Source organism: Terrapene carolina, unplaced genomic scaffold, assembly GCF_002925995.2.
Source record: "Terrapene carolina triunguis isolate 2854851 unplaced genomic scaffold, T_m_triunguis-2.0 Scaffold552, whole genome shotgun sequence".
NCBI classification, from domain to species: Eukaryota; Metazoa; Chordata; order Testudines; family Emydidae; genus Terrapene; species Terrapene triunguis.
The window spans coordinates 416,096-440,073 of record NW_020664903.1 but is presented as its reverse complement, the minus strand read 5'-3'; the positions used below and the strand labels follow the sequence as shown (position 1 = coordinate 440,073).

The 23,978-nt window shown below is 40.5% G+C and overlaps 1 protein-coding gene across 6 annotated transcripts in view; it reads left to right on the top strand.

The window, feature by feature from the left end:
* Positions 1-5,614: 5,614 nt before the first annotated feature.
* Positions 5,615-23,978, top strand: part of KCTD20 (potassium channel tetramerization domain containing 20) — a 29,737-nt gene continuing 11,373 nt past the window's right edge. For 2 of the 6 annotated variants that reach the window (XM_029913248.1, XM_029913247.1), the window contains exons 1-4: positions 5,615-5,701; positions 8,473-8,580; positions 13,338-13,383; positions 18,595-18,660. The gene's annotated coding sequence lies outside the window, so the exon portion shown is untranslated. Of the gene's footprint in view, positions 5,702-8,472; positions 8,581-10,337; positions 10,388-12,687; positions 12,705-13,293; positions 13,384-18,594; positions 18,661-23,978 lie in introns of those variants that run through there. The other 4 variants (XM_026658962.2, XM_024212205.3, XM_024212206.3 and 1 more) reach the window with 4 other exon arrangements.

The following is a 23,978-nucleotide window of genomic DNA, read 5'->3' as shown; positions in this document are numbered from 1 at the left end:
GTTCAGAAACTGATTTTAGCAAACACAGTTGTGTTGGACAGTGTGGTTGGTATATAATTGTGGATTTTTTTTTTTAATCCATTGAAACTCGTCTCTGAGGAGGGGAGCAAGGGATACTGGTCTCAAACTGTTTAAATGTATGCCAATCCACCATGTTAGTGGGAACCACTTTCAAAATAATTCTCAAATTGGCTAAATTTTAGTGTAGATGAAGCCGAAGAGAATGGAGATAACTCTTTACTTTGTTTCACACTCCAAAGACTGTGGTCCTAACGTCATACTTTTTTACTGATTTATGCATTGTGCTACCCCCTACTACCTGGCCCGCAAGTATATTTAGGGGAAAGGATTGAGAAGCAGTTTTATTTCATCTGATCTGTTTGTAAATAAATTCTTACCTGGGTTTCTTGCCATATCTGATGCCTCTTCTTTTTGGCGTGTTCAGTCTTGCCTTGCTGGTAGGCATCTGAGAAAAGGGCTTCACTGCCATCAGCTTTTATGTCTGTTGTCACTTTGTGATTGATACAACATAACATTTTTGTTGGTTCGATGCAGTCTGCCATAGCTCATTAAAAACAACAACTGTATGTTTCTTTTATTGGGGTGATAGTTTATAGTCTACGAGCATAGAGAGTTTGGGGGCATGCTAGGACTTGTTTATCATTTGACCTCTCCTTGAGCCACCCAGAAGTGTCTGTCACATTTTATTAGTATTTCCCTACTACTACCCCTTTTCTCACACTGGCCTTATATCAGTGGGTGGGATTTTTCCAAAGGGTGCTAGGGATATAGATGCCCAATACCAATTTAAAGTCAGTGGGAGTTGTACACATTTAAAAATTCCACCCAGTAAGCCTGAAGACCCTTGTGCAGAAAAAAATTAACAAATAGAAGTTTAAATAATACTTTGCATTTCACAGTAAATTTCATGCCAGGATCTTACAGTGCTCTGTGAAAATTAACTAAGCCTCAACACCACTGTTGCACAAACTGTAAACATCGTAATGTAACTGCAGTGTCAAAGTCCAAGGAGGTGGCAGTATTGTATTATTTGCATTACATTGATGACTAGAGGCCTCAGCCAAGATTAAGGTCCCATTGTGCTAGGTGCTGCACATACACACAAGATTATGATAGTTTGAGGGGTTATGTTAGTATGCCCAGGCTGATTTTGTGAAAAAGCATATTGTATGTCAATCTCCATTTTGAGTCACCTTGATCGCATGCTATACTGTATATTGCTAATGTTAGATTGCATCATCCCTCTTGTGCTGGGGAGAGGCGCTGATATCTAGGTGTCTGATCATGAATAACGGACATTAAGAACCACCAGAAATTGAATAGCTTTGCTCTAGCAAGGGAAACTACTATCAAAGACTTATGACTAGGGCCCTACCAAAGTCACGGCCACGAAGAACGCATCACAGATTGTGAAATCTGGTCTCCCCCCGTGAAATCTGGTCTTTTGTGTGCTTTTACTCTATACTATAGAGATTTCACGGGGGAGACCAGCGTTTCTCAAATTGAGGGTCCTGACCCAAAAGGGAGTTGCAGGCAGGTCACAAGATTATTTTAGGGGGGTCACAGTATTGCCACCCTTTATTCTGCGCTGCCTTCAGAGCTGGGCAGCCAGAGAGCGGCGGCTGCTTATTGAGGGCCCAGCTCTGCAGGCAGCAGCGCAGAAGTAAGGGTGGCAATACTGTATCCTGCCATCCTTACTTCTGTGCTGCTGCTGGCGGTGGCTCTGCCTTCATAGCTGGGCTTCCGTCCAGCAGCTGCCACTCTCCAGCTGCCCAGCTCTGAAGGCAGCGCCGCTGCAGTAAAGGTAGTAGTACCACAACACCTCCTACAATAACCTTGCAACCGCCCCCACACACACACACACACACTCCTTTTTGCGTCAGGACCCCTACATTTACAACACTGTGAAATTTCAGATTTAAATAGCTGAAATCATGAAATTTACTATTTTAAAATCCCTATGACCGTGAAATTGCCCAAAATGGACCGTGACTTTATTGGGCCCTGCTCATGACTCTTATCCACCGTAATGGGCATCTCTGCCAACAGCGTGGGGGGTGGACAGAATGGAAAAGGCTGAAGGAGACATGGTGTTAAAAACTGCTTTTAAAAAGGCACTCACTCTTTAGCAAACTGGGAGACTCCCCAGGAGGAAAAGAGTGGTGAGCAAGAGGAGTGGGGTACTGGACAGTCCTGGACTCTCTGAAGAATGCTGACCAAGACCCAAAGGGCTCTCAGGACAGATGAGGAAATGGAGGGAGGGTCTTGCGTTCAGATGTTTGTTGTTTTTTCACCCCTAGATATGTAATTCTTGTGCTTGACTGAGTAAAGTATGTCCGATTATGAAGTTCCTTTAAAAAGGCTGTGTGTTCCTTGCTTTAACTGTCATAGTCCCCAAAGAGTTAAACTGTAAACCAGAATACCCACGAAAGTGGACCTACTGGACAGACCTCGGGGAGGGGGTCTACACTGGCCTCAGAGTCTAGGGCTGTGGGGCCCCACATTCTGTAAAGGAGTATTAGACAGGGGTTCAGCACCCTGGGATTATAGAGGCCATATTTAGATGCAGTGTCTAGATGCTGATCAGACCCAGTAGGCTTGAAAATATGTGGGATCCAAAGATTGGGTGTATCTGACCACAATGAGGGAACTCGGCCAGTACCAAAACATGTAACATCCCCATCCTGAAGATCTTAGAGTCTAAATAGACCACACAGGTGGGTGAGGCTCTGTGGCCTGCAGTGTGCAGGAAGTCAGACTAGATGATCATGATGGTCCCTTCTGACCTTAAAGTCTATGAGATAAAGGGTAGGAGAAAGAGAGATTAAGTAACTTGCCCAAGCATGCGCAGATGGTCTGTGGCAGAGCCAGGAACAAGATCTAGATCTCGTGTCCCATTCCAGTGCCTTAACCACGAGACCATCTTTCCTCAGTGTGTTGCGCTGTTGAGTAATTCAAGCAATTGGATTAATATCTCTGGTGCTGAAGTTGAGGCTAGCTTAGCAATGGTATGAGACTATGAATTGTTTGGTCTCAAACCCATTGTTGGTAGGAGGTGACATGGACTTGGTATAAGTTATTCCCTCCTGCAATGGAGGGTCTGGGGACTTGTGCATATTTCCTGAAGAAAGCCAAATTGCTTGGAGGATTTTAACAAGAGGCCTGACTAAAACTTGATACAACTAGACAACTATCTCTCTGAAATGCAGTCTTGGAGATAGGTAGTTAAGCATTTGTAAGATCACTATTAATCATTGTTAACATGTTTTTGTACTGGGTGTGCAACCACTCTAGGGCTGTGTCTATACCACATAGCCTGTGCTGACGTAGCTACAGTGGCCTAGCTATGCTGGCTTAGCCTCCTAGTGTATGCACAATGTGCACCGATCGAAGGAGGAGTTCTGCTGGGATAGAACACCACCACTTCAAACTTCCATATATCTGCGTCTACACTGGGGGTTTTATCAGCATAGCTATGTTTCTAGGAGGTGTGGGTTTTTTTACACCCTTGACTGATATTGATATACTGATAATGTCAAGTGTAGACCAGGCCCAGGAATAAGGTGTTTTCCTTTTTTGTGTAAGCTATCACAGGGTAAAATGTTAGTGAAGACACGGCTGTTCATAGTTTTCATACATGTTAGCAAGGACACTGGGAACGTACATTGCATGGCTATACCTATCCCTCCGACATAGCTGCCGCTCGCAGGGGCTGGAGTAATTAAGTAGACGAGAGAGAGGGCTCTCTCCCATCAGCTTAGAGCGTCTCATTAGCAGCATACGCTCTGTGGTGTATACATAGCTGGGGTCTCAGTCAAATGACTTGGACAGATGTGTCCTCTCTCAGTTGAATTGCCATGAAGCTGCTGTGGGAAAACACAAGGAGAGAAGCTGTAGGACCAACCAGGAGACAAGACTTGGACAAGAGACAAGGGGTCCAGGTCCATTCCTCCCATACTGAAAAATGTTGCAAGGGAACTTTGTAGATATGTGAAATAGAATAGAGAGTCAAGTTTGGATTGATTTGGACTCATTGAAATTAATGGTCTTACAGGGGGTGTAAATCAGCACAGAATTAGGCACAGAGGGAATAAGTGGATTGAATGGGACCAAATTAATCTCTGGTATAAAGTGCCTGGGGCGTCTCTGCAGTTTACCCCATGTGAATATCACTTTTCAGTGTACATCTTAAAGTACCAGAGTGTTGTTTAGTTCTTGGCTGTGGGGATTAAGAGCGCTAAATTTGTCCAAGATAAATCTAACTAACATTTTATACTACCCAGATTAATTTGACAGTGGAGTAACCTGCCAAGGGAATATGTGGAAGTAACAGAAACAAGTATAGACATGTTTCAATGGAATCCCTGTTAGTTCTCTATGAATACTTTTCTACAGTGGCACATAAGGGGTTGGAATAAATGATCCAACAGCAGCTTTTTACTCTAGCTGGGAGTGCCAACATCATTCTCCTCATATCTTGGTGGGAAGTAGCATTATAACATCCCATTTGAACAGAACTTTCTCAAAATAGACTTCTGTGATTTTTTTTTAAAGTAAATAGCTTACGCATTGAACATGTTCTGGAACTTCCTCTTTCTGCATAATGCTTTATTTCGCAATTGCAAAACAGTTTATTGCAAAGCAAAATCTAATAAATAAAGCTTAACTGTTCCTATAATGAACACAAAGTGGCAGATAAAACCAACTCCAGAACAGGCTGACTTGGATCTTAGTATTCCTCTGTTACCAATCATTTATTTCATTTGGTTGCTCTCTTCCAAATAAAACTTGTAAAAATATGCTTGTAAAATCGGCTGCCATCTGTCTAATCTGATCAAATTTGTAATGTGCCCATTACTGTGGTCTCTGAGCTCCTTTTTGCCCGATTGGAGTGATATGCTTCAGTTTAAATGGACTGTACAAGTAAAAGCTCAAAATTTATGGATATTATGCCATTTTGACATTTAACGTCCAATTATACCTTCACGCCTCTCTCTCTGTGTTTGTTTTGTTTTAGGACGGTTTGTGGCTGGGACGATTTAGTTGAGGTTGGTCCTGTTTTGAGCATGGGGTTGGACTAAATGACCTTCTGAGGTCTCTTTCAACCCTGATCTTCTATGACTTGGGAATGAATTGGAGCAAAACCAAGATCTGTAACTTGGGTCAAAGTGAGCTAACTTTTGTGTTGGTTTGAAAGAGATTGGGCAAAGGTGAGGTAAAAAGGGAAAGATGGGTAGAGGAAGGGGCAAGATTTAAAAAAAAGAGAAGAGTATACAACAGGAGATTAATGATTATTTATAAGTAGGCTTGGCAGAATTCCATTTGTTTTTAATCATTTTGACATTTTAAAGCTTTTCTAACTGTTAAAACACAAAGTGTTAACAACACGTCAAAATGTTGTCCTTGCATCAAAATCTAATATGTTCTCAAGCAACAAGGTTTTTTTTTTTTTTTAACTTTGCTTATCAGTAAATTTAGATTATTATCGCTGAAAATATTTTTTCATTGGTTTGTGGGTACAGTGAAATTGATGTTTATCGACATTTACGATAAATCTAATCCTTCCAAGCCTATTTATGCGTGTTAATTTTTCAGGAAAGCAAAGATAGGGTGAAACATCAGAAGAGAAGGAAACAAAATCGTGGAAAAGGAATAAAGGTGTGACAGACACAGCAATTAGGTTAGTGAAATTTGTTTTATTTATACATCTTGCTTTTAAGATTATTGTTGTGTTTTTCTGGAAAGTGCCCCACAGTTCTCTTCTCTAGGGGAGGGAGGTGAAGGCTAAATGTTTTTGGATGAGTCTGCAGTCATAGGTCTAAGTAACATTTCCACACTTAATACTACACAGACTTAATAATTTGATATGTACATATCCCACTCTAACTACGGGTGCTTTGTAAAGGTTTTTTGGCTGTTTGTTGCAAGAGTATAAGGTTGAATTGTACAAGGTACAAAGTCAGACACACTGATAAAGGAGACTATCACAGAGCTAGTTGAGTGGCCCCTGCTGAATGCTCACCAGGCTGCTGCATTTGAATCCCACCATACAGGACCCATGTGCCTGTGAGCTTTCCTTGGACTGGGTAGGCTCCAGCATTGTCTCTTTCTTTGGCTTCTCTGGCATGCTCGCTGAGCGCACACTGTTACCCCTTCACAGAACTGGGACCTCATGGACCAGCTGCCCCGGCCCCCAGAACCAGTGTGATCACCACGACCCCCAGACACCCGCATTGCTTAAATACATCCTTTCCTGAGCTTCCAACCTTGTGGACATTCTGGATTACAGTGTACCACTTGAGGAACACACAACACAGAAACTTTGCAAAAGGTTCCAAAACGAATCACTCTTTAGTTTAGATGGCACAAGCAATATAGCTATCTAGACGAAATGATAAAACACCTCCATTTCTCCCCTTGAGTTTTCTCACCGCTCTTGAGTGTTCTTTGGGATTTGGTCAGAGTTCTTGTGAATCACTGTCCTGCACATGGTTTCTCTGAATCATGCAGCCAGCTTCCTTCTTCCTTGGCTGGTTTAGCCGTTAAAAAAGGTTGCCTCTGCTATGAAAGCATGCCCCTTTGTTCCTCTCTTGCCCCACGTTTCCTTATAGTCTTTTTAAACCAATGCTCTGTCACCTCTGTCTCTTTGTTCTGCTGTTTGGGGATTTTTCCACTCTCCATTTCTCTGTCCCTGCCGATAAAGTTGATCAAAATTGTTTTCCAGCTCAGACATGCTCCCTACAATTTCTTTTGTTTGTTCAGTAGCTCCTTCCAGACAGGGTACGTAATACTGTGTCAGGGACCTCATCAACCCATGGCTGAGTCATTAGCCATTAAGGCATTCAATGACACAGCAATTACATAAAATTAACTACAATTCCTAAGTCATACATAGATTCCCCAAATCGTCACAAAGACAAACAAAGACTGGGGAGAGAAGCACTGTTTAAGGACAGGGAGAAGTGGGAAAGCAATTATGTATCTTGCGCCTGGATTGTAACTGTTCTGTAGCTAAACAATGGTATGGAGTCAGATTTATTCATCATAACATATGAATTTGCCATTAATAGTTTAACGGAACAATAATGCAGTTTCTAATTATCTTTCAGACAATGAGAGACTACAATTTCAAGACCAGATTCTGCCATTTTAATGTTGAGTGTAGTATCTTACTACATGAATAGTCTCACTGAAATCAGTGGGGCTACTTGCAGACTCAAGTACTGCTCAGCATGTGTAAAAATAGCAGAATGGGCCCTTATGCTTAATTCCCATGATAGATTAGGAAAGAGCATGAAATGGTACAGTGGAAATCTGTTCTTGTGGCCATTGTCCTGGGAAATGGTATATGTGCAGTACATTCTCGCTGGAGTCTTGTCGTCTTTCTTGTATGCAGTGATCTGGCAACATTATGTGACTGACAGATTGGCTGGATGATTTGCATTTCTCATTCATAGAACTCAAAGCCCTTTAGAAAAATAGGTAAGCAATGTTAACCCCGTTTTACAAACAAGATAACTGAGGCATAAGAGTTAAATGATTTGCCCCAGCACACACAGCAAATCAAACAGTGGCGTTAGAAGGAGAATCCAGATCTCTCAACTCCTGGCCCGCTGGTCCAGTCCATCAGCTGCCATCATCAATTGCCCATCACATTTCCTAAACTTCAGCTCCAGAAGAGCTGTGAGACCAGGACAAATTTCAAAATGGCCTATCAACACTGCCCATATTTGAAAAATGTGGTCTTTCTTGTGTTGGTGAAAGGCTTCCTTTAACTATTGCAAAATTTTTATAGTAATAATCATTGACAGTAGTCATCCATCTTGGATGTTTTAGACACAACGACTCCTGCGTCTTGGCAAAGGGTTAGACTAGATGACCCTTGCGGTCCCTTCTTACCCTGTGATTCTATGAATGTATTTTTAAAAGTGGTATTTGTAAGAAAATGTTTATTCCGTATACAACATGTTTGACTGTGACTGCTATTCTTGTGCTGTATATTTAGATATCATTGTGTAACTGGAGTAAGAGATCAAATAAAAGGGGAGGGGATAGTGACAGGAAGAGAGAAACCTTGTTTGAGCTGTGAATATAATGTCTGCAGCTTTTTTGTGGAAATGACTAGTAGAAGAGGAAGATACAGTTTATCTGGGCAAATTTTACAACCGTTTCCCAGGTTATGCATAAGTAATTCCATCAATGGGAACAACTCAGCTTATGTAGAGTAAATGGGGAAGGAAAATAGAGAATGAAGAACCTTAAACCTTTCTAAAAGCAGGAGGATTTGTTCTTCCACGCTGTTCTGCCTGAGAGTGGATTAAAAGCATGTTGTTATATAACACCCTGTCACAGGAAAGGTTACTACAGTCTAGTATTAGTTAATAATTATGAATGAGTTCCCCTGATCCACTGATATTAACAGTTTGGCACACATTTGAAAACTTTCTGTAGTCTAATGCTCATTGGGATGACTGGTCTTCATCAGGCGAGTGACTTCGATTGCAATACAGACTCAAGAGACAGAAGCTCACAGTATCAAAGGCATTTTAGACCGACAAGGTAAAAACGCGTCATATTTTGTTACATATGTTTTGAGCCACACTTTGCTTTTGAAAGAGCTTGTGTCATTGATTTAATTCAGTGTATGCCTAGAGCTTGTAATCCCGTATGGTAGCTTCGTTTGTTTTATAGTGGAAACTGGATAAACTGATCATGATTTAAATTATAGTACATGTTCATCTACTATGCTGTTGTAGGTACAGAATGTTAATGTCTCAATTCATCTGTAGTTTCAATGTTATCAGTATATGTGTACAGTATTTTTCCCCTGAAGGGCATTTTCTAATTGCTATTCATTGCATTTTTTTTAGTCCCTGCACTCTTCCCCTTCCCTTCAGACAGCCCTAGTGACCAGTGATGAGAATCATTAGCTGATTCAGTGATCTTCAGATCACAGATGGTTCAATATAAATTTGTTGAAAGTTTTAGTTTTATAGTAGACAAACTGTTCAAAATTTCTCTGACCGTCAAGTGGAACAGTTTCCTTACACAAGGTCAGTTTCACTAATCCACCAAATTTCTAATGGATCCATTCGTACGGTCTGTTAATTAGTGCAATGTTTCGGTGGATTTGAGCTAGACAGGTTTTAGCTTTTTTCCTCCTGATACTGCATATCTGTGGTATAAGCAGGTAGTACAAAAGTGCTTAAAATCTTTGTGTATCGTCAGTGTGATTCAAGGCCATTCATTCTCATGCTTTACTAGTGGAGCAAAATATTGACCATACATGTATTTATGTATGCTACCAGGCACTATATTGGGCAGGTGGGGAACATATGTAAATGGTATCCCAAACTGTCTCTTGCTGCTATTATGAAATGTTGTTTGGAGAGATCAGACATGTTAAAAACCATTTTAAAAAGCCGTGTTTGAGACTATCGCTACCCAATCTTGACCATGGTTTCTAAAACGGATTTTAATATGGCTTAGCATTTGTATAGTCTTGTAAAGCATTTTATCCCAGAACTGTTTTAAACAATTTCAAACTACTTCAGGAAGCACTGTATTAATATTAAAAGGATAGGGTGTTTTTTTTATTCTACCGAGGTTAAACCGTTATTAATGCAAGATATATATATATATATAGTCATATATCTCCCGAGTCTTACAATGAGTACCCGTGCCACTTGATGTTACTTTTCATTAGGATGACTGCCACCTCTAGCAGGATGAGAAATAACTTTAAAAAAAAATGTTTTTGTGAATTTAGTGCTGCTGCAAAACACCAGATTGACAGCTGTTGGATTGAAATCCTCCATTTATCCACAGAACAAGTGAAGCTTTGACAATTACCATGCCAACTCCATCGTGCTTCTCTACCAATGCACCTCAACTCTAAATGGGAGGGACTGTCCACCGCTAGCAGTGAGAGGGTGTTTAGGCTTCTTGCCCATTTAGGCCTCGGTCTCTCTGTCGAGGCTGCCAACAAGAAGGCCAGGTAGTGGTGGTGACAAATGTGGACGTTCGTCTAGTTAGTAACTGGCCTGAGAACATCACACTGATTTCACACAAGCCACAAAACAGCCATTAGATGGCAACAATTTTTGGCATTACTAGCCTGGCCAGGATTAAAATCTGTAATTGTGGAGTAAAGAGAGATTATATACATTACTAATCTCCTGGGCTATTCAGTTCCCTCAGTAAAACCTATTTTAAATTAAATCTTTTACATAGGTGTCCCGGCTTATACACCAGATGTGCTTCTCAACATGTGAACCCATCAGACTGCTGAGCAGAATGGTGCAGCTTTCCTTATAAGGCAAGAGGTTTTAAAGATCAGATTTTACTTTCATCCTTCCTCTGTGAGGTAAGGACTCACAAAACAGGCCTTAATTTGGACCCAAAAATTGGCATAAAATGAACATTGTCAAATCAGATAAATTTAAAGTTAGCTTAAATGGATTGTGTTGTGTTCCGGAGTACACTAGAATTTAGCAACTTTTAGTTTCAAGAACAACAGTATTGAGAAACCTCTGTGGGCACCCACTTAGTTGTCACTTTATATAGGCACCTATTTATGCGTGTTGGAGTAGGTATCATCTTGGATTTCTCGGGTTTGGTTTTTGCACAATTCTCAGTCTTTGTGGATTTCCAACAACAGATTTCCAAATAGATTTTGCTAAAAACAGTTATGCTAACTAAATATTTTTACATGAGAGGATATTTATTAGTCCTATAAATAAGGATGTTATGGAAATATTCCTAGAAAGTATATATTATTTATAAGTGTGCTATGTGAAATGTTCATTTAGTCACGTAAACAAAGCAAGAGGTCTGTTGCCAGTGCACTGTAGTAAAGCTTAGCTATTATGAAACAGGGAGCAAAACATTTCCAGCTATTAAAAACAAAGGGCCAAATCCTCGGCTGTTGCAAATTGGCTTAACACCATTGATTGGAGCTATGCAGATTTACCCCAGCTGAGGCTGTAGCCCCAGAAAAATAAATCAGCAAAACATGTGATGTTTCCCTGTGACAGCTGAAATTGTGCTAAATAAAACAGTTGTGGTCATCTCGTACAAGAGTAAACAAAATATTACTTACAGTTTGTCAACACTACCCATACTTTTTTAAATAGACTCTACATTCTTTTTGCTTTTTATAACTGTGTCACTTTGCCATTCACTTGATTCAGCTGGTTATTCCTAGAGTGCCCACTCTAGTGACTGCTTTATCCTTTTACACTCAGAACTTTTCCTCTACTCATTCAGAAGCCCTTGTTTTTCAAGTTACAAAGCCTTTGATTTCAGAAACATTTCAGTTACGCAATATGGTATTTCCCTCGCTTGCTTTCAAGAAATCTAACTATGCTCCAGGGTCACAAGGGGTTTCTACAATTAATAGCTGCATTAACTTTGACAGAGCTTTCTAGAATCTGCCTTTTTATTTTTGTTTTTCTCACGTAGTTGGTTAAAAAACAGTGGCAGTTAGAGACTAGCAGATGAGACAGGAATGAGTTAGCAGTTACTTATTGGGATTCCTTCCAAGGAGAGAAGGTGGAGTTTTAAACCGATCACAATCTTTTTAAAATAAGAGTCTAGGCGAGTAATTGATGTATGCTGAATCTGTGGGGGACCCATGGAAGGACACTTCATAGGAAACCAAAAATCTCAGTGAGTGATGAGAAGAAATTAGGATTTTTTTAAGGTTGTCTTTAGAGATTTTTCTCATATGACAGATACATAAAAATAATGTGGATATTAAAAATATTTTAACATGCTGCAAATTGTTAATACATTGGTCCTGATCTGTCTTTATTTACACTGTTTCACACAGGTGTAACTCATTGACTTCAATGGAGTCACTTCTGGTTATCCCTGGTGTGAGAGGAAGAGTCCTGTTTTAGTTGTACTGTGCAAATATGTGTGCATGTTACAGTTTGCACTAAATACATACATGTACAAACTCTGAAAGCAGCTGTACATTAATAGTACTGTAATAGCAATGATCTGATATCAAATAGTCATAATTATAGTCCTTGCTTCTTCAAGGTGACTGTGATTATAGACATCATAAAACTTGAATTGCCTAAAATAAAGTTATACTCCTTGACTTGCACCTTTCACATTTTAAAAACTTCCCCCGATTGATTAGTCCTTTATAGGGACTGCACAATTTGTTCCCAAAACAAAAATACTACTTAATGTTTACAATGCAATTCAAAGCACATTACGAAAATGGGGTTAGTAAGTTAATGACAATCAGCTAGATTTTACGTCAGACATTTATTTTGATTTTTTTAGATAAGATTTTTTTTAATTAAATTGAATCATATATCTAGTGTGTGTTTAATAGTGCATTCAGATTTAAAATTTTCCTGACAGAATAGCCATGTGCTTTACCACTGATAGTCAGAACATCTTCACATCTTATAATATTGTATTGAAATGCAAATATTTTACCATTAGTTTTAGCAGTAAAAGATCGGTTCTGTTGTTCTTGTCAATGATATTTGCATTTGATTCTTTCTGAGAAATCCAGTAATGTGTCTTATATGAAAGTATCTAGGAACAACAGAAGTTTTTGATTTAGGGCCTGATCTTCTAAAGGGTAGAATTTCAGAACCACATGCAGTAATGCCTATGCAATTCTGTGTGCAGGTACCACTGGTGTGTGTGTGAATCAGGTATTTGTAGCTCTCTTGCTCGGTGTCTAAATTGTCATTTGCACATGCAACTGTCTGATTTATCCACAGTAATTGTGCATGCATATTGGAACCATTATCCAAATCCAGTGGAGTCAATGAAAAGGCCCAGGATACATCATTGCATGTGTGTGTGCGACTGCATGATTCTGCCCTCTTCAAAATTTGACTCTTAATTCCTTAATATCTGGATTTAGCATTTGTAGTGGGAGAGTTGACTAGGGTATGTTGTAAAGTGAAATTGAAAACCTAACCCTAGGGGATCAGGAGCTGCATCTTTCCTGCCCGGCTACTAGTGGAAAACCAGCATAAAACAGGTGTCCAAGAGAATGTTTTAAAACGTCAAGCTTGAAAGAATGTTATTTCTTAGCTATCTGGCCATATTTAAACTAAATGTACATATTCTTGCATATGCAAACATTCTGTCTCTCTCTCTCCCCCTCTGGTGTGTGTGTGTCTTCTCTCTCTCTCATATATGCTGGGCAAGGACTTTTATTTTGAAATATTAACATGAATCAGACATCTGGGTTTTAGGGGAGGAGCATTTGTCGCTGCAGCATAAACAGTTTAAACTCTGGAGCTTCTTTATGACTTAGCTTTTTCCTTTTTTTAAAGGTGGATTTCAGACTGCATAGAGCTACCAGGAACATATGAACTGACAGTAAGTAATTTGGGTATATTTCATTTGTCTGTCATAATGAGTGTTTGTATGAGAGTTTTACTCTAAGGTTAGAATTAGAATCATGCATATTTCTTTCTGTTGTTTTACAGTTTTAAATGCTGCAGTTAGAGGCTAGAATACACGACTTTTTCAAAAATAGGCTGCTGCTGTTCTGGAGTTTTTCATAGAGATCATATAAAGAAGGGGTTTCCCCGAAATGTTAATTTAAAATCTCACCCTGAAGACTAAGATATTTTTATGAACTGAAACATATTAGGTGCCGATGGTTACTAATACCATTTTAAAATATAAAGGGATTTTAAAAAATCCTGCTTTATGCTATGTTGAAGTATAACTTGAGTTTTTCTGTAGGCCATGTAAATAGTTCTGTTATAAAATAGGTGGATCACAGAACTCAGGATAAAACGCCATGTTATTGATCCCCTCATGATCCTTTAGTAAAAAGCTTTGATGTGAGGGTTTTTAGGTTTATCCAGTAATATAAAGGTATAGGATTGTTAATTAAAGTCCCTGGTTGTATTTCTGACCTCACTTACACCCATGACTGTATATGTGAAAGCAAAATTGTGTCAAAATATGGCCAAAACTCTTACATTTGGAGCAGCTTCATTTTCACTGGTCCTTTCCTCTAATCTAATAATAACCCAGGTACCTTTTCCGTCTGGTTGGGAAAGAGGTATCACTTTCTGAAGTGATGAGGCTAACTTTACGTGCTAATTTATTTAAAAGATAATTATTTCACATAGTGATTGTTACAAGCATTTATGAAACTCCCATTCCTGTGGTATGTAGATGCTCTTTACAAGGGTCAGGCTTAAGAGCAAACATTTCTCAAAGGATTAATCCCCAAATAATTTAAACAATGGAAATAGCCTTCATATGCTGTTGCCCCTGCACCCCTCCACGCATCATTGGTAGCACACTCAGTTCTTGGGCAGAGGTAAATGTGTGTCGCAGGATATTGACCAGGTGTGTTACTGAGGCATTTTGGGGGGCATCCGGTATAGATCACTGTCAGACGTCCAGATGGAGCTTAGTCTGTTCTAGTTTGGCAATATCTGTGATCCTGTGGTGTGCTTGTTTTGGAAAAGTTCACAGTAATCATAGAAAGGCAGGGGCTGGAAGGGACCTTGGGAGGTCATCTAGTCCATCCCCAACACTGAGGCAGGACCAAGTAAACCTAGACCAGCCCTGACCGGTGTTTGTCCAACTTATTCTTAAAAACTTCCAGTGATGGGGATTCCACAACCTCTGGTGGAAGCCTGTTCCAGAGCTTAACTATGTTTATAGTTAGAAAGTTTTTCCTAATATCTAAGCTAAATCTCCCTTGCTGTAGATTAAGCCACTACTCCTTGTCCTGCCTTCAGTGAACATGGAGAACAATTGATCAGCGACCTCTTTCTAACAGCCCTTAACATATTTGAAGACTGTGATCATTCCCCACCTTCAGTCTTCGTTTATCAAAACTAAACATGCCAGTTTCTTTCATCCTTTCCTCATAGGTCATGTTTGAGGATAATGAGGTAGCTTTGAGGTTGTTTCCTGCTTCAGCAGCATTCTGAATAGATAGCGAGCAGTGCACTGCATTTGCCAAGGCCAGAGAAAACAAGGTTGCAGTAATTGAGACAGGAGAGTTTAGCTGCGTGGATGGCTAGGAAAGGCTGTACTTTAGCTACATTATACAGAAAGAAAATGCAAGCTGTAATCATAGCCTGTATAAGAGGACCTACAGAGAGGTCGATGTTCAGGACAATGCTCAGCTTATGGGCCTGAGAAACAGGCAGGATTGTGGTGCTGCCCACAGTGATTGAAAAAGGGGGGTAGGGTGGAAGGCTTGGGGGAAATATCCACGAGGAAATGGCAGAGAGGCAGGCTGAGATTTTAATCTGGACATTAGGTAACAAGTCTGGAGTGGGGTGGTAGAGCTGTGAGTCATCAGCATAGGGAGGTAGTTGAATTGGTTTGTTGATGAGATTGCCCAGAGATAAGGGGGCCAAGGACACAGCCCTATGGAACCCCTATAGAAAGCTGGAGCGGGGGTCGAGGAGGATCCTCCTAGGGACATGGTGAAGGAATGATTAGAGAGCTAGGAGGAGAACCAGGAGAGGACAAGGGAAGACAAGATTTCAAGAACAACACAGTCAGTGGCGTCAAGGAGGAAGAGGATGGAGTACTGGTTCTGAACTTTGGCTAGGGAGAGATCACTGGAGACTTTGGCAAAAGCAGTCTCAGTGGTGTGCCCCGAATCTCTGCCTTCCTGAAACCTTCCCTTCTCGTTCTTATCGGACTCTCCCTGCACTCTCCAGCCTTTTCCCTCCCAATATCCCCAGTGTTCCCCACTCCCAGGTAACCTGGATCGCCTCCACAACCTACAGCACCAATGCTGGGCCCTCCACCCGCTTTTCCCCATTCCCAGTCTCCCACTCCCCCAGCCCACACCACTACTAGTTCCCAGGAGCTCCTATTCCTGGCTCCCTCCCTCCTCTTCCTTCCACTGTACCGACCTTCCCTGATTCCCTCTAGTACTAATCTTCCATGCACCCTCCCCTTCCTCCCACTGCTTTCAGTTCTCCCTGCTTTGTGGCATGCCAGGAGTACCAGCTCCCCATCATCTTCTCCCCTCTCACTGCTCTCTGCTCACTCTTTTCCCAAGCACTCCTGAAAGCATAATTAGTTCTATACAATTAGATAAGTCCCAGTTAATTTTCATTGTGTGTTAAGTCCTCCTGCTGATCATGTGTTGCCAAGAAAACGCTGAAAAGTCTGTTCCCTCTGTTTCTGTAGAGAATTGATGTAACTCCCATTAATAATAATAGTTTTGTGTGTAAATCATCCAACCATCAGTGGGAGAACGGGGTGTTTCAGTGTTAAAGGTAAAACTGGCCCTTAAATCATGGTGTGGCCGTGCTGTGTTAAACCACTAAAGCCATATTCCAGACCATAGTTTCAGATTACATTTGTAGAAACAGTGAATTTCTATTAGGACTCAAATAAATGAGAAATGCAGTAAACTTTGCTAACAGTAAAGTACTATGCACAGGATAGAGGGAAACAATCAGGCATTTCATCAGACTTTAAAATGTAAAGTCTGTTGCCAGAATTTTTGGGATTTACTGAATTGCATCAATCCTGGTGGACATTCTTTCCTTCTATAATTCTAACACTGTTGGCAAAATGAATCCACTGTGTATTAATAGAGCTCTTTCATAAAAAAGGAAAGTCATTTTGTATTGTGTGTGCATGCTGCTTCATACTGTAAAAGTGCCCTTTTATTACCTGGTTGTGATTGTGAGTGTAGTAAAAGAGAAATTTCAATGTGCCATCTAGCGTGTATCTGAAAAAATCTGTAAAAAGAGTCATTGTAGTATCAAGATATATTTGAGATGTATCTTTTTTGGTTGCTTCAGATCTGATTGCATGAATTATGAGAGAAGAGGAGGATGTGCAATGTTTTGTACATAAAAATGTGCTCCAGATAATTTTTGGCTGTCATGATCAGGGTCGTAACTAATAATTTGCAGTTTGTACATGTGTTGGATCTACTGTTCCTTGATCTAAATTAATATATATATATATATATGTATATGTGTGTGTGTGTATGTGTATGTGTATGTGTATGTATGTATATATATCTCCTAAAGTTCACACCCAATATGCTCATTAGCCTACTGTACTTATTAAAACAAAGCAACCTGTCAGTCACCATAAAAGATTCCACAGAGAATTAAACATTGCACTTTGTAGTATATGCCTATCTACAGGACACTTGGGGTAACTTCTGTCGTTAGTTCAAAAGAGAAGGAATTAAGAAGCAAGGGCTATGCCGCTGCTGTTCTGCTTGTGTGTAGAGATCTGCACATGATAGAGAGATTCACTTAATGTGAAGTACTGTACTATCACAGCGTTCCACAAAAATGTGAAAAATCCTCTATTTAAAGAAAAAAATCCACCAGCCCCAACAATGCCCGGCAATATGCCTGAATCTGAATCCTTCTCATGCTGTCAGATATTGCTTATGGCACAAACAGGGTGCTGCCATCACTGTCTATCCTGGCTGCTCATTGCATGTTCTCTATTAAGTCACCTAAGTTTTCCCTCTCTCCGTAGCAGGTGACAGAGGGATTCTTTTGACTGGCCCCTTTTGGGTGTTCTTCCAGCTGCCCAATGGCACAACTGCAGATGCTCTGGCCTTATTCTTAACACATGTCCCAAATATTTCCATCTTCTTTTTTGGTTGATTTTAATTTTGAATCGTCATACTGTTAAAGTATGTAGTATTAACAAAGTTTTTTGTCTGAGAATTTCCTAAACGTTTATAAACATTTAACAATTGTTTAGTGACCAGAAGACCCTGTGGATCTGAAACTGTTCAGACTGTGGAACTTAGCTGAAAATAAGGAATACAGTTTGAAAGCAGAAGTCAAAGACGTTGTAGGTCACAAAGCAAAATAAAATTCCTTCACATAGCTCACATGTGTAAGAATTTGTTGTCCAGAATTACGAAGCATTCTAGAGAGGGTATTGTGTAATTTATGATTGTGTAATGTTCATAACAAGGCTAAAAATGGAAAAGGGCAGCATTACAGGGTAGGCATATCGAAGGCAAAAGGTTATGTAGTGGTTCTGCAATTTTTTTTAATTATTGAAAGAAGTTAATTGTTTTTAAATAGTGAATATTTGAAGTAATTACATATTAAATATTGGGAATAACAGTTGGCAATAAAAATATGGGACTGAAAATATAAAAGATCAAACATCAATGTTATTGTGTGCACTAATTGTGCAGAAATTTCAGTAACAGTAGCTTCAGATTTGTAACAAGTCACTTTTTTGCTGAATGTATTTGAGAGGCAATTAGTTTTTTCTGTTTAATGATAGCTCCACTTACTGACTACAGGCAGAGAATCAGTGTGATTTACACACTGCATAATATGGTGTTCCTGCAAGACAAAAACCTCCCTCCTCTATTAAAAACCATATATTATTGACACTGAACATGGAAGCATGGACTCACTTTTATGCTTGAGTGGATAAAGAATGCTAGGTTCATGTTTATTCTGACTAGCCTTTATGTATGATAAATAGAAAAGCAGCCGTTTCTCCCTCTTTATTAGTTTGATACAATTTACGGTGAAAATTTGTTTTGCTAATGTAGTTTTCATATGTATCATGTATAATTATTATTTTTAGAAAGGCTCTCCATCGTGGAGCACAGAAAGGAGCAAAGCAGACCAAAAAGAGGGAAGTTCAGAAAAAGTAAGGAGCAGAAACAATATAGCAGGTTTCGATTTCTCCCAAGCCCACTGAAACCCCTCTGCACCAACTCCATTTTGTTTGTTATGACTCCAGGGGCACCCAAGGTGCAGCCTGAGAACCAATGCAGTCTGGTGGTACCTCCAGTTTCCTATATTTTAGCTACTAGATATATGATATGATATGATATGATATGATATATGGGGAGTCTAATAATTTTAACCAGCCAAAACTCCAGAAGTTTGATTCTGATCTAATTTACATCAGTTGAACTCCATTGGTTTCAGTGGAGTTCCGTCTTTTTGACATTGGTGTGAGATCAGAACCGGGCCCCTGATCTGCTATTCCCCTCTAATGGAGCTGTGCGTGTGTAAAAAATTTTTTTTTAGATCATATTATGATTTTATTCTGTACAACGATCTGGAATTATTTCCCTATAACTGCAGGCTCAGAAGACAAAGTTGATGAAGGGGAGGGATAGCTCAGTGTTTAAGCATTGGCCTGCTAAACCCAGGGTTGTGAGTTCAATCCTTGAGGGGGCCATTTAGGGATCTGGGGGCAAAAATCTGTCTGGGGATTGGTCCTGCTTTGAGCAGGGGGTTGGACTATTTGACCTCCTGAGGTTCCTTTCAACCCTGATATTCTATGATTCTATGACAAGCAATTTCTATCTCCCTCTCAAGGAAGATATGAGCATATGTTATGGTTGTGCTGTGCTCATTTTTTGACTAACAATTTTGTGAAAATGAGTGCAGAAATTGGGCTGCTGACAGGTTGCCAAGATGGCCTTTTAAATAGCAAATTTTAGGTCCCCCTGTTTTAATTCCACTTTCCTGGTTTTTCATCACAGTTTTCTGAATCCCATCTTTCTCCAAGAAAAATCTGTTTCTGCAGTACAGCCAAATAATCCATATCAAAAAGGAGTTGTTGGGCTAGCAGTTTATTGAAGCACAGATCAGCACAACTGGGGGCAGGGCTGATGTGGGTGATGACCTATTCGCCACTGTCAAATGGGGGAGGAACGTGTAACCCCAGGCTGCACCACACCTCTCTGTAACCCACTGAAATCAGAGGTAGGGCACTTACAATCAGCCAGTGGGGCTTGTTCCCCCACTCTTGGCCCTCTCTGGAGTGGTCCATAAACTTCACGGTTCCTCACTGAGACTCCCCGCCATTCATGAGGTTCTGCTATACACGCTGGAACTGTCTATTTTGTCCTGCTGTCAGACCCTGGGTTTGGAGTTCCATTTTATCCTCTCCTTCCCATCCAGGTCTTTCTCGGGCCTGTTGTTTTGTAGCTTGAGGATATATTCCTTCTTGTTCTTTTGCCTTTCTCTCCCACGAGTTACAGAAATCATTTATCTGCCACAGCCCCTCAGTCTTAAGTGATGCTAACTGTTATCACCCTCTTCCCTTTGGTCCCAATTGTGCTATATATAGGCATAGCCTTGTGCTGAAGCCACATTGACCCCTGGAGACCTCAGGGAAGAATTCCTTGCCATAGTTCTCCAACACACAGGGGGAGCACTGCTACACCCCTTCAGGGGGTGCACTATACACCAAATCTCCACCCGCCTGTGTAGTTAGCCAGCTGTGCTCACCACTGCTTCACGGACTGCAGTTGTGCCTGGCTGCTGAGCAGAGGCTCAAGGGGTACGGGCTTCCCCCGGTGTCACCTCAGAAACCAGTTCCGTCGTGTTTACTGCTTCCTCCCTAGGTAGAGATACAAAATCCACAAAAGTGGCCTCAATACCAATTCTTGCGACATGCTGTTCCTTCTATATTTTTTCTCATTCATCTTAACCTCTCGTGCAATCTCCCTTTTACTCTCCAAACTAGGAATTGTAAAGGCATAGCCAAATGTGCAGCTTCCTTTCATTTTGGCATGTTCTCAGGATGTGTCTTAGGAAATTACAGCAAGGATAAACCTTTAGAAAGACGTGCAATTAGAGTACACATACATTCCTGTTCTAAATTGTTATGTAGTATAGAATTAGGTCAGGCACACCCATTCTAAGTGTGTATTTCCTGCTTAACTCATGTTTCTCAGCCTACTTCCATATGGAAATTTCTTTGGGGATTTAAAGGGACACTGTCACCTTAAAACTAAGATTTTGTTTTATTCATCTTGATTACACTTTAAATTATTAAGGTTGGAAGAATTTTAAATATGAGTTTGTTTCTTTGTTGCCTCTAGCATCTTGTATGGTGAATTAAACTAGTCACTTTCACTGTTTTTAGTCAGTTTTACTTTTCCTGCTGTCATGCAAAAAGCACAGTGCTTCAGTGCCGGGGCGGGGTTGCCACACACTAGGGAAATGTTTAATTCCAAACAAAATTCAGTTTAATTCATGAAAAATTTCCATTAATTTTAGGTTTTATAAAACCTCCTAACCTAAACCACCTGGTAATGTGTTTTTAAAAACTATCAACTAAATATCAAATTTGTATTGGGATAAGGAAGAAGGACATAGTATCGCTATGAAAATAAGAGTTGGCAGGAGACAGCTGGTCTGCACTAGGTTTTTATTATCTTTCATTTTATAAAATACTTTGAATGAAGATAGAGCCATGCATGGATACAAAATTTGTATCTGCATCCGATCTGCAGACCATGTTTGCGGATATCCGCAAACATGATGCAAATATCCATGGATATAAAGCGGATATCTTCAGATTTGCCGGGCTCTAAATTCAGATGAACTTTTGTTGCTGGATATTTATTTTTGTGAACATACTGTAACTATTTTCCATTGCCACATTCTCTGTTTACAATTATTTTTTATTTCACTCTGTAATAGGTGGCCCAGTAAACCCCTCTAATATCTGTGTGAGGGGACTGTGTGCTGTGGGGTGTGATCCCTAATATCACAGAGAGCAGGGAAGAATAGTGTAGTAGAGGCAGCTAGCCATTCTCCCCCCCCCCACACACACACACCCTTTCAATGCGCAACAGGGAAGATCCAAATGGAGGGAGTGACGGGTTCGGTCACAGATACCCCCTTGGGACTGTCACCTGACGTGCTGGAATTACCTCTGAGCCCGTTTTCCCTGCCAGTTTGAGACTCCAGAACCCTGTCTTGTTGTGCCAGACACGCTAGCCTGCTGCAACACAGACCCAGGTCTGGTCCATGCCCCCAAAGCTGCAGACTTTAACCAAAAACTGCTCAGCAGGTCACCTATCTCCAGCACCCAGACACCCAGCTTCCAATGGGATCCAAACCTCAAATAAATCCATTTTACTCTGTATAAATCTTATACAGGGTAAACTCATAAATTGTTTGCCCTCTATATCACTAATAGAGAGATATGCAGAGCTGTCTGCTCACCCAGGTATTAATCACTTACTCTGGGTTCAAAAATAAACAAAAGTGATTTTATTAAGAATAAAAAGTAGGATTTAAGTGGTTTCAAGTAATAGAACAAAGTAAGTCACCAAGTAAAATAAAGCAAAACACGCAAGTCTAAGCCTAATACATTAAGAAACTGTTTACAGGTAAAATCTCACCCTCAGCGATGTTCCAATAAGCTTCTTTCACAGACTAGACTCCTTCCTAGTCTGGGCCCAATCCTTTCCCTTGGCACAGTCCTTGTTAGTTCCAGCAGACATCTTAGGTGGAAACTAGGGGTGTTCTCATGACTGGCAGCCCCCTTTGTTCTGTTCCACCCCCCTTTTATAACTTTGACACAAGGTGAGAATCTTTTGTCCCCACTCCTCCTTCTAAATGGAAAAGTACCAGATTTAAGATGGATTCCAGTATCATGTGACATGGTCACATGTCACAGTAAGACCTTATTCTTCATTACCCACAGGCTGGCCCACACCTCCACAGGAAGGCTTGAAGGTAAATAAATTATCTACAACCAATTGTCCTAGTCAATGGGAGCCATCAAGATTCTAAACCACCATTAATGGCCCACACTTTGCATAGTTACACTAGGACCTCAGAGTTATACTTCATATTTCCAGCTTCAGATACCAGAATGATACGTGCATACAAATAGGATGAACTCACTCAGTAGATTATAAGCTTTGTAATGATACAAGAGACCTTTTGCATAAAGTATATTCCAGTTACATCATATTCACACTCATTACCATATTTCCATAAAACATTATGGAACGTCACAGAGAGTTCTACCTTATTGAGAATCACATGGAACAAGCATCAGTCTGATTGTTATTTAACTCTGCAGAGTGTTTTGCAGGCTGTCTGAAAGATGCTGTACCAAATGAAGCTGTGTCAGTTTTCACTTTAAAATGTAAAAACTGTTCTTCCTTATTCCCTGCCAGACTGCCTTTGTAGCTTCTTACAACCACATTCCTCAGTGAATCACGACGGATAACCCTGCACCTTCCAGTTTTGTAACCAACACAATTTTTCTCTCAATCTCTTGACTATTGAGAAATGTTTTAATTTTCTAAGTTATTTTAAAATGGAGATTTCCTTTTCCAGGAAATGGGCAAATGTCCCAAGCCAAGTATATCAGCCCTGTAAATCTCCCCTTGCAGGATACTCAGTAGGCTGCTGTTTGTGGGCCCCACTACACAGGACCCATGTGCTCTTAAACTTCCCTTGATCTGAGTAGGGTCCAGCACTGTCTTTGACCGCTGACACACTTCCTGGGCACAGACTCTGTTACCCCTTCACGGAAGTGGAACCTCATGGTTCAGCAGCCCGAGGCCCCCAGGAGCAGTGCTGACCTGTTTTCTCCCTCTCCGCGAAGAAACCCCAGTCGTTTAGGCACACTCTTTCCCAGAGCTCCAGCCTTGCGGGCCCTCTGGTTTACAGTTTATCTCTTCAGTAACACATGATAGTTGAAGCACATAACACACAGGCTTTGTAAAGTTTTCTAACATAATTATTGTTTACTTTGGATGGCATGAGATATACAGATCTAGACAAAATCATAAACCACTTATATGCCCTTCCCTGCCTCAGTTTCCTCACCACTCTTGAGCATTCTTTGCGATTTGGACAGAGTCCAGGACCCCACTCCTGTATGTAGCTTCTAGAAATAATAGAGTGAGTTTGTCTCCTGCAGCCAGCTTCTTTTTTTCTCAGCTGATACCTCAATCAAAAACAGTCCCCTCTGCTATGAAAACATGCCCCTCTGTACCTCTCTCTTGCCCCACATTTCCTTTAGTCTTTTTTAGCCCCTGCTCTATCACCTCTGTCCCTTTGTTCTCCTGTTTGGGGATTTTCCATTCTGCACTCCCTGCAGATAAACTTGATCAAAGTGGTTTTCCAGCTCTGACACCCTTCTTTGCATATCCATTGTTTGGCCAGAGCCTAATCGTTAAGTTTAACAAGTTTTTT